Below are 9,153 nucleotides of genomic sequence, written 5' to 3'. Positions count from 1 at the left end.
TTCCTGTACTTTGCTACCACGTCCTCCGCTCATTCAGATGAGCTCTTTCACTGCGGGTCACTCCATGATTTCAAAGCATTTCTCACGTTCTTTTTCCGCGCTTTATCTGGAGCTAGCCTTCGGGATGGAGTAGGGAGGCTTGAAAACCTGTAGCTGCATGAGGGAGGGAAAAAGAGAGAGAAGTATTTTAAAAGATACATTTCAGAGAACAATGGTCATACTCTTTCACGGTGAACAACACTATTCACCTTACATAGCACATGTGTTTTCACTACAAGGTCACATTTTGCATCTTAATATTGGAGTGCCTGCACCTTTGGTGTTACAGATCACAAATGCAGGTCCGGCATCAGAATTCTGCTTGCATGCGCCATGGTAAGCCACTGTCCTTTGTCTTCTGCAGCCTTCATCTATCCAGCACCCTCCTTTCCCAAATAGCAAGCAAAGCCTGTTGAGTGCTGCTTCCCCCCTCCCAACCGCATGGCTGGTAGCAGGAAAGATCCCTGCAGCCAAATGCGGAAAAGCTCAGTGCCAATTGCGCCCCCTCCCCTTCCCCCCACTTGGCTACCTGCAGGGAAGGATTTCTTTTAAGCAACAGGCAAACAGCCCAGTAGGAATGGCCATCTCTGTCCCCTTACTTAAATTCCTGAATTTCAACCAGGTTACCATGTACGATATCACTCTCCTGAGGATAACACAGCGAGATAAAGAACGGATGTTGCTTGAATGCCAGCAATCACCGGGACCATACGCTAGCTAGGCTTTGTCATGCAGTGATACCAGATTACTTGCTACATGCATGGCGTGGTCAAGTGTTCTACCATGGAGGACGGAATAAAGCAGTGCTGCCCAGAAACCTTCTGCAAAGGCTTTGGAGCACCTGCAGGAGAGCTTCATGGATTTCCGCCCATCCCCAGACACGTTAACAGACTTTTCTAGTAGCTGTACTAGCCGCGAATGCATCCCAAGTCCTCAGGGCAAATTAATCATTAAAAACGCTTGCTTTTAAAACCATGTTTTATATTTACAAGGTACACTCACCAGAGGTCACTTCCATGGCTTCATTGTCTGGGATAGTTGCTTGGGAGGGCTGGGAGGGGTGAGAAAAATTCTGTCAGGAGAAAAGCTCCTGGCTGTTGGGGAGAACGGAGTGCTGTGTGCTCTATAAGCTCGTCCTCCTCTTCCTCATCTTCCCTGTCCGCAGAATCTCAGCCATGGCTGCGATTACCACCCCTACCTCAGAATCCACAGACAGGGGTAGGGTAGTGGTGGCGGACTCTAGAATTGAAGGCAGCTCAGTGTAGAAGCGGCATGTTTTCGGCCCTGCCTGACCTTTCGCTTGCTTCTTTGGTTTTCTGGTGGGATTGTCTGAGCTCCTTAACTTTCACACGGCACTGTACTGAGTCCCTGGTGTGGCCTCTCTGCATCATGGCCTTGGAAATTTTTTCAAATGTTTTTTTCATTTAGTCTTTTGGAGCGTAGTTCTGTTAGCACAGAATCCTCTCCCCATACAGCGGTCAAATCCAGTATCTCCCGTGCAGTCCATGCTGGAGCTCTTTTTCGATTCTCAGACTGCATGGTTACCTGTGCTGATCAGCTCTGCATGGTCACCTGTGCTGATGAGCGCTCCACGCTGGGCCAAACAGGAAATGAAATTCAAAAGTTCGCGGGGCTTTTCCTGTCTACCTCACCAGTGCATCCGAGTTCAGATGGCTTTCCAGAGCAGTCACAATGGTGCACTGTGGGATTGCTCCCGGAGGCCAATACCATCGATTGCGGCCACACTAACCCTAATCCGATATGGTAATACCGATTTCAGTGCTACTGCTCTCGTCGGGGAGGAGTACAGAAACTGGTTTAAAGAGCCCTTTATATTGATATAAAGGGCCTCGTTGTGTGGATGGGTGCAGCATTAAATTGGTTTAACGCTGCTAAAATCAGTAGTGTAGACCAGGCCTCACACTCACTGCATTCATAGGGTCTCTATCTGTGTGGATTCTCTGATGTTTAGAAAAGCGTGAGCTGCTAGTGAAGCATTTCCCACACTCACGGCATTCATAGGGCCTCTCCCCTCTGTGGATTCAGAAAGGCTTGATCTGTGAATGAAGTTTTTCCCACACTCAGTGCATATATTTTTTCTTTTACCTGAGGATTTCCTGCTGTGTTGTGGTTTCCATGAGAACCTTCTGAGTTCCCCAACAGGAAATAAATTTACCCACTTTCTCCCCTGGCTGGTTTCCTTGCTCTTTTTCTGGTCTGTGTTGAATCTGCCAGGATTTTCCCTGCTCATGACTCCTGCACACATTCCTTTCTGATCTTTGCAATAATGCTCTGTGTTTATCCACTTGCTCAACATTTTCCTGCTGAGAATTTTGCCCTCTTTCTCACATGCCATTGCATCATCTGCTGTGATAGAGACAGAAACCTCAAACAGGGATGGAAAGGGAAGACCAAACTAAAAGAGTGCTGAAGACAGGTCAAATAAAATCAGGAACCAAACTCCCCAAACTCTTCCCCAAATAGGAGAGAGGAAGGGATCAATCTGGCCTTCACATCCCATCCAAATATGCAGGGTGAAGGGAGTGAAGCCTGCCTGGTATCTGCTATGATCTATAGGAAGCCATGAACTATATTTACCCTGGAGAGACGACCCTGCTAGAGACAATAATGAACTGAGAGACCTCCCAAGGGCTTTGTTGGGCATCCCAAATGTGTCCTCAGGCACTTACAGATTCTGAGTTGGTTTAATGTTTCCTCACCTGTGCAGGGGGCTCTCAGGATTTCTCTTTCCTCTGAACCCTGGAGGTCTGGGACCCATAGTTCTTCCCCTAGTTCCAGCTGGGAGATCACATTAGGTTGGGAAACTGAAACCCTGCTCAGATGAAAGAAAACAAAGGAGTTCAGTTGATTTCATAAGACTTGGTAAAAAAAACATTCATTAATTTAAATGGGCAGTATGCCTGGGGCAGCCCTCACTGAAAATGCAAAGGTCAGGCATGCTGAAAAGGAGACAGATGCTCCCAAACTGCTGCTTAACACTGAAGTTAAACTCACTGACCAGTCACAAATCAGAGTCTCTGCAAAACAGGAGATGCTTGTGAAAGATAACAAATTTATTTTAGCATGAGCTGTGAGCTAAAGCTCACTTAGTGAGCTTTAGCTCACGAAAGCTCATGCTAAAATAAATTTGTTAGTCTTTAAGGTGCCACAAGTAATTCTGTTTTTTGGTGATACAGACTAACACGGCTGCTACTCTGAAAACTGTGGTTCTGATCACCCACGCGGTCATCGAGAAGCTGAAAAAGAAATCACACAGCCCCTATTACATGCCAGTTCTCTGACTCCCAATCAGCACCTAGGTCCAGTACAACGAGAGGTTATTTAAAAACTCTGCTCATAAACAAAATGATCTTCCGACCCCAAAGGGTCAGCCACATTACCAGGTCAGTATGGGTTTGGATCTTACCCAAAATACACACTGCCAGACTAACACAGTACAATCCTTTGTGCATCTAAACTGAAGGTTTAAACGAAAGAAAGAAAGAAGTTAAATGGGAAAGCAGTCAGATACATTCCAAAATGGATATATCAGGTTCTTAGCAGTATTGGTGAGTTGCTGGCTTCACAGTCTGTCTGGGAACGCATCCACAGACTGGATGGGTCATTCAGTCCTTGTTCAAGGCTTCAGTTTGTAGAGAAGTTGCTCCAGACGTAGGAAGAGGGATTGAAGAGAAAATGGAGATGATGGAGCTGCCTTTACATTCCTTTTTGCCATGTAGCTTGTACTTCCTGTGTTCCAAACACAAGCTTCAGAGCACATGGCATGGAAAAGCCTTGGAGGTCTCAGTACACAGGCATACCCTACATGTCTTGCCAACTCAATATGTGTATCCCCTTGGTCCTTTCCATGGGCTCATTACAGCTGATGACCTCAATGGGCCATCAAACAGGCTAGGCAGTGTTGATGCCAATATGTATGGGGTGTCACCCAGAAAACACTGCACAAATCTGAAATACAAATATACTTTACACATCTATAACTCACAATACAAAGGTGATACAAACATAGAAACAAAATTATCATACTTGGAAAATCATAACATTTTCACTGACACCTTACATGGCATATCTAGCACGATTCATTTTAATTTTACCAAATAATATTATTTTATTATTAATACCAAAGTGTCTCACAATTCCATGCAGTGTCACACTTGGTAAACTAGTGAATTCCTAGGTCCTTGAAGATGCTGAGCACTGTGCTTATGAGGGATTGAAATACCCACATATCTGCTGGGAACACACACACAGACACTGTGTTAGTCTGTACCCTATGTTCACTCTTCTAGAAAATTATGATCAATTTTGTACACAGTATGGCTTGTAAAGTATCATTTGAAAACACATAATCTACTGAATATTATCCTGCTGTTAAAAATGTGTAGTAATACTGTATGTAAAGTTATGAGATTTTATAGTATGATATTACTGAAAAGTTACAATTCTGGGGAATATCCATAGACCAGTTCCTCAGAGACAGCAAGGCAAACAGTTGGTCAAACAGCCATTCTCCTGCAGGGGAAGGTGTGAAGACATTTACATTCCATCACAGGGACCTCTTGAAGCTGCTGGGAAAACGACCACACGATTGATTTTGAATCAGCTCAGCCTGAGGCTCTTTATTGGTTACAATCACGCAGGGGCGACAGCTATTGGAATACTGTCCCCTGAGCTAAAAATCACACAAGCCTTTTAAAGCTTAAAACCACAAACAATGACACATATGTTGCACGTTAATTTCCTTATTTGGAATATATTGCAAAATATGATGCAGGTCAAAAGCAAGCTGAACAATCAGTTTTCCATATTCGGTCTTTCTTGTTATTGTTATTACACATGGTGATATGGGAGCATGTCTCGAGAAATGTCACTACCAACCTAGGCCATTTTCACACACTAGGGTGCAATCCAGACCAGTGAGGAGTTGTGTCATCTATAATCCTGGGTGAGATCAGTGTCTGGCTGCTGGAGCTCCCTTGTCTGGATACCCCCAGCCAGCATTCAACAACGCACTAAGTGTCTGTGTGATAAGTAACCCTGGACCAGCAGCTCTGACTCCAGCAGCCTGCTTGTGACAGCCCAAGCACATTCTGGTTTTGGGTAAGAAGGCTCAGGGTTTGAGAGAAGGCCGAGTAGGAAGCTTCTGTTCGTTATGCTGGACCTAACCCCCAGTTTTACTTGAGTAAAGAGGAGATATTTGACACTGTATGATAGTGCTCCTGTGCTGTGTTCCCAAAGTGTTCTGCAGCAGGGGAGTGTGTGTCACTGGCATATTGGGGTGATGCTGCAACAGGACAGAGTACAGATGGCATTGTGGGGTTGGCATGAACCTTCACTCTTCATTTCCCCTTCCAAGAACAGAGGGGACAGGAATGCTTACCCAGCGAGGTCACATTCTCATAGTTCTCCTGCATGACATCCTGCAGAGGGTTTCTGAGTGGGGTCCAGCAGAACCCACTCTTCCCTGGTGAAACACACAGCCACCTCCTCGAAGGTCACCAGCCCCTGAAAGAGCAAGAGCCCAATACTCAGTACCTGCTGCCCCACTCCACACTCCCAATCAAATGGTGGATCGCCAGTCAACAGAGTTCCACCCCAGCCCACTCAGAGCATCCTGGAAAAAGACGGTTACTCACCTTTGTAACTGTTGTTTTTCGAGATGTGTTGTTCATATCCATTCCAATTAGGTGTGCACGCTCATCGGAAGACTTTTACGCTAGCAACACTCGATGGGTCGGCTGGGCGCCCCCTTGGAGTGGTGCTGCCATGGCGCCGGATATATACCCTGCCGACCCAACCGTCCCTCAGTTCCTTCTTGCCGTTACTCCGACAGTGGGGAAGGAGGGCGGGTTGGAATGGATATGAGCAACACATCTCGAAGAACAACAGTTGCAAAGGTGAGTAATCATTCTTTCTTCTTCGAGCACTTGCTCATATGCATTCCAGTTAGGTGATTCCCAAGCCTTACCTAGGCGGTGGGGTTGGAGCGAGACGTTGCGGAATGTAAAACTGCTGAGCCAAAGGCTGCATCATCTCTGGACTGTTGAACGAGAGCATAATGTGAGGCAAAGGTGTGGACCGAAGACCAGGTAGCTGCACGACATATCTCCTGGATAGGTACACGAGCCAGGAAGGCGGCAGATGAGCCTGAGCCCTGGTAGAATGCGCGTGATGTGGCTTGGAGAAATATGAGCCAAAACATAGCGTGCAGATGCACGATGTCACCCAAGATGAGATCCTCTGAGAGGAAACAGGTAGGCCTTTCATGCGTTCTGCTATCGCGACAAAGAGCTGGGCGTTTCGAAGGATTTTGTCCGCTCGATATAAAAGCGGCGCCCTACGGACGTCCAAGGAGTGTAATTGCTGCTCCGTGCGTTGAGTGTGGCTTCTGGAAGAAGACCGGGACAAAGATGTCCTGGTTAACATGAAAGGCTGAGACCACCTTAGGAGGAATGCCGGGTGTGGTCGCAACTGCATCTTGTCCTTATGGAACACAGTGTACGGAGGGTCCATCGTAAAGAGCCCTAAGCTTGAGACTCGTCGGGCCGATGTAATGGCTAAGGAAAGCTGTCTCCCAAGACATTGAGGGCTGATGTGGATGGAACGGCAGCCCTGCTCACACCAAGGAGGTTAGCCACCAGTCTAGGAGCTAGGGTGCTCGGGGAATGGTGACTATCGTGTTTATTGGGTCCCTGCCTGGGCGGTATACCGAGTTGAGCCAAGCGTGGAGAGGGCGGAGGTGGTGGCTGGCATATTTGGTTACGAACGTGCAGGCAGCCATATGACCCAGGAGACCGAGAACCGCGCGAGCCGAGGTCGTTGGGAAATTCTGTAGACCTCGGATGTTTGTTGCTATCGCCTGAAAGCGTGGCTGTGGCAAGCAGGCTCTGGCTAGATTGGAGTCCAGGATAGCTCCTATGAATTCCAGCCTCTGCGTGGAACCAGAGTGGATTTTTCCACATTGATCATCAGGCCTAGGCGGGTGAATAGGTCCTTGACGCTGCCCACATGCTGAGTAACTTGTGTCTCGAAGGGTCCTCGGATGAGCCAATCATCCAGATACAGAAAACGTGTATCCGACGTCATGGAGGTAGGTGCGATTATGGCCATACACTATGTAAAGACCTCGGGGCTGCAGAAAGGCCAAACGGCAGTTTACGGCACGACCGTAAACTGGAAGTGCTGACGGTTGGCTATGGCGAAGGAATCTCCTGTGCGTGAAAATGGCGATGTGAAAGCACGTGATCCTTCATATCGAGGGTGGCGCATCAGTCTCCAGGATCCAAGGACGGCATAATGGTCCCTAGGATACCATCAGAACTTCAACTTTACCATAAACTGGTTGAGTCCTCGCAGGTCTAGGATAGGTCTGAGACCTCCCTTTGACTTGGAGATTAGGAAATAACAGGAGTAAAACCCTTGCCCCTTTCATCCATTGGCACCTCCTCTATAGCTCCCATGGCGAGGAGTGTCCGCACCTCTTGAAAGAGGAATTGCTCGTGAGAGGGGCCCTGAAGCAGGACTGGGTTGGAGGCAGGAGGGCAGGATTGAAATAAATTGGAGGTGGTAGCCATGCTCCACCATGCGTAGGACCCAGCGATCCGAAGTCAACTGGGACCACGCCAGGAGGAAGTAGGAGAGACGTTGGAGAAGGGAGGAGAGGGATCCTGGCCTCTGCCGGGCACGCCACTCGGCGCACCTTCAAAGTTCGCTTGGTCTCGGTGTTGGTTTCGAGGGACCTTGATTTGGGCCTGCTTGGGATCCTGAAGGTCGCCTACGACCACCTCGGCCGCGTTCCTGCTAAAGTCCTGTCTCTGTCTAGGCGCAGAGAATGGGCGGTGAGGCTGGGGATGGAAAGGCCGGCGTTGGGTCACCGGCGATGCATGCCCAGAGAACGATTATGACCCTATTGTCTTCAGGCTTTGTAGCCTGGGGTCAGTCTTTTCATTACCATCAAAAGGCAAGTCCTGGATGGTATACTGCAGCTCCGGTGGGAGGCTTGAGGCCTGAAGCCATGAGATGCGCCTCATGTAACACCTGAGGCCAGAATCCTGGCTGCTGAGTTGGTGGCGTCCAACGAAGCCTGGAGGGAAGTCCTGGGCCACCTTTTCCCTTCCTCCAAGAGGCAGCGAACTCTTGGAGGAGTCTTGAGGAGAAGCTCCAGAAACTTACCCACACCCGCCCAGGTGTTATAATTATAGTGGCTAAGCAGGGCTTGTTGATTTGATATCCGGAGCTGTAGGACACCTGCAGAGTAAACTGCGGTTTAGTAAGTCCATCCGCCTAGCCTCCTTCGATTTGGGCTGGCGCCTGCTGGCCATGGCGTTCCTCTCATTAACAGACTGGACGACCAGTGAGCAAGGAGGAGGATGGATATACAAGTACTCATACCCTTTAGAGGGCACCATATATTTACGCTCGACTCCCCTGGCCGCAGGAGGGATAGAGGCTGGAGACTGCCATATAGTGTCCGCATTGGCCTGGATGGTCCTAATAAACGGTAAAGCCACACGAGTGGGGGCATCCGCTGACAGTATGTCCACTACCGGGTCCTCTACCTCCGGGACCTCCTCCACCTGGAGGTTCATGTTAAGCGCTACCCTCCTGAGGAAGTCCTGATGGGCTCTCAGGTCTATTGGAGGAGGGCCCGAGGAGGAAGTTCCTGTCACCGCCTCATCTGGAGAAGAGGAAGAAGAGACACCTGGGGCGAGCAGGTCCTGTGCGGCCTCTTGCTCTTGGCAAGCTCCTGCTCCAGTGGAGCCTGGGAGTCCGGTGGTGAACTGGGGCATCCTCGAGCAGTCGGAGGGACAGCTAACCGTCGCCTCTGGCACTCTGTGCTCTGAAGGGACAGCACGGAACGGCACTACCAGTGCGCCCTAGGCCTGGTGATAAGCCCACGGTGTCCAGAAAGACCACTGCTGGGGGCCTTGGTCCTGAGCCGGGGTCTCTTGGAAGACTCTGGTGGGTACCTCAGAGTCATGGTCCTGTGCATAAGAGCTGTCCGCGTGGGAAAAACCTGATGCGTGTCTGGACGGCCATGGAGGAGGTGAGAAGCCCTGCAAAGTCTCTGTCTCCAGTGGACCTCACTCTACC

This window comes from Mauremys reevesii, unplaced genomic scaffold, assembly GCF_016161935.1.
Source record: "Mauremys reevesii isolate NIE-2019 unplaced genomic scaffold, ASM1616193v1 Contig28, whole genome shotgun sequence".
Classification (NCBI taxonomy): Eukaryota; Metazoa; Chordata; order Testudines; family Geoemydidae; genus Mauremys; species Mauremys reevesii.
This window is presented reverse-complemented; position numbering follows the sequence as displayed.